The following is a 2,640-nucleotide window of genomic DNA, read 5'->3' on the forward strand; positions in this document are numbered from 1 at the left end:
CGATATCTCTGTCTCCCTCTCTATTTCTGATTCTTCCTCTATGCCTCTCTCACTGTCCCTCCATCTGTCTTTCCCTCCCTGTCACTCCCAAACTCTCCTTCTATCTCTGTCTCTGCCACTCTCTCTGTCTCTATCTGTCTCTCCAACTGCCTTTCCCTCTCTATCTCTCCCTCTCTCCTTCTCTCTGTCTTGCACTCTCTCTCCTTCTCTCTCTCTGTCCCTCCATCTGTCTTCCCCTTCCTGTCACTCCCTCTCTCTCCTTCTATCTGTCTATCCCTCTCTCCCTCTGCCTCTGTCCATAACTCTATCTGTGTCGCGATGACACCCTTTCTCCCTTTCTCTTTCCCCCTCTCTCTTTCTTTTCATCTCTCCATTCCTCCCTCGCTCCCAGGACAGCAATGTTTTCAACCATTTTTCCTTCTTGCTATTTCCCTCCCTCTATGTCCCACTTTCTCCTTCTATCTCTGTCTCTGCCTCTCTCTCTGTCTCCCTCTGTCCCTCCATCTGTCTTTCCCTCTCTGTCACCTCCTCTCTCTCCTTCTATTTCTGTCTCTGCCACTCTCTCTGTCTCTCTCTCTGTCTCTCCGACTGCCTTACCCTTTCTGTCTCTCCCAATCTCTCCTTCGCTCTCTGTATCGCTCTCTCTACCCCTCAATCTGACCTTCCCTCTCTGTTACTCTCTCTCTCCTTCTATCTCTGACTCTCTCTCTCTATCCCTCAATCGGTCCTTCTCTGCCTGTCACTCCATCTCTCTCATTCTATCTCTGTCTCTCTCTCTGGCCATCCATCTGTCTTTCCCTCTTTGTCTCTCCCTCTCTCTGCTTCGATCTCTGTCTCTCCATCTCTCCATCCCTCTGTCTTTCCCTCTCTGTCTCTCCCTCTCTCTCCTTCTATCTCTGTCTCTATCTCTCTATCTCTCCATCTGTCTTTCCCTCCCAGTCACTCCCTCTCTGTCCTTCTATCTCTGTCCCTCCATCTGTCTTTCCCTCCCTGACACTCCCTCTCTTTCATTCTCTCTGTCTCTCCCTCTCTTTCTCCGCCTCTGTCCATAACTCTGTCTGTGTCTCCATGACACCATTTCTCCCTTTCTCTTTCCCCCTCTCTCTTTCTTTTCATCTCTCCATTCCTCCCTCGCTCCCAGGACAGCAATGGTTTCAACCATTTTTCCTTCTTTCTATATCCCTCCCTCTCTGTGCCACTCTCTCCTTCTATCTCTGTCTCTGCCTCTCTCTCTGTCTCCCTCTGTCCCTCCATCTATCTTCCCCTCTCTGTCACTCCCTCTCTCTCCTTCTCTCTCTGTCTCTCCCTCTCTCCATCCATCTGTCTTTCCCTCTCTGTCACTCCCTCTCTCTCCTTCTATCTCTTTCTCTCTCTCTGTCCATCCATCTGTCTTTCCCTCTTTGTCTCTCCCTCTCTCTCCTTCTCTCTCTGTCTCTCCCTCTCTCCATCCATCTGTCTTTCCCTCTCTGTCACTCCCTCTCTCCTTCTATCTCTGTCTCTCTCTCTGTCCATCCATCTGTCTTTCCCTCTTTGTCTCTCCCTCTCTCTCCTTCGATCTCTGTCTCTCCCTCTCTCCATCCATCTGTCTTTCCCTCTCTGTCTCTCCCTCTCTCTCCTTCCATCTCTGTCTCTATCTCTCTATCTCTCCATCTGGCTTTCCCTCCCAGTCACTCCCTCTCTCTCCTTCTATCTCTGTCCCTCCATCTGTCTTTCCCTCCCAGTCACTCCCTCTCTCTCCTTCTCTCTCTGTCTCTCTCTCTCTGTCTCTCCAACTGCCTTTCCCTCTGTGTCTCTCCCACTCACTACTTTTCTATCTGTCTCTCCCTCCCTCTCCTTCTATCTCTGCTTCTCTCTCTCTATCCCACCGTCTGTCCTTCCCTCCCTGTCTCTCCCTCTCTCTCCTTCTATCTCTCTCTTTCTCTCTGTCTCTCCATCTGTCTTTCCCTCCCTGACACTCCCTCTCTCTCCTTCTATCTCTGTCTCTCTCTCTCTATCCCTCCATCTGTCCTTCCCTCCCTGTCACTCCATCTCTCTCCTTCTCTCTCTGTCTCTCACTTTGTCCATCCATCTGTCTTTCCCTCTCTGTCTCTCCCTCTCTCTCCTTCCATCTCTGCCTCTCTCTCTGTCTCTGCATCTGTCTTTCCCTCTCTGTCACTCCCTCACTCTCCTTCTATCTCTGTCTCTCTCTCTCTCTATCCCTCCATCTGACCTTCCCTCCGTGTCACTCCATATCTCTCCCTGTCTCTCTCTCTCTGTCCCTCCATCTGTCTTTCCCTCCCTAACACTCCCTCTCTCTCCTTCTATTTCTGTCTCGATCTCTCTGTCTCTTCATCAGTCTTTCCCTCTGTCTCTCCCTCTCGCACCTTCTCTCTCTCTCTCTCTGCCTCTCTCTCTTTCCCTCTATCTGACTTTCCCTCTCTGTCACTCCCTCTCTCTCCTTCGATCTCTGTCTCTCTCTCTGCGATCACTGACACTAGGAGAGAGGGTTAGATATAACGGTATAGAGAGGGCTGTAGAGTGGGACAAACTTGGAGGGAGAGAGAAAGATTGTTGAGTTGGATGAAGAGGATAATGTAAGATATATTAACTTGATTTAATCCTTCACTGCTGTGTACACAAACATATTTGAGATAGGTATGG

This window comes from Heterodontus francisci, unplaced genomic scaffold (assembly GCF_036365525.1).
Source record: "Heterodontus francisci isolate sHetFra1 unplaced genomic scaffold, sHetFra1.hap1 HAP1_SCAFFOLD_519, whole genome shotgun sequence".
In the NCBI taxonomy this organism is placed as follows: domain Eukaryota; kingdom Metazoa; phylum Chordata; class Chondrichthyes; order Heterodontiformes; family Heterodontidae; genus Heterodontus; species Heterodontus francisci.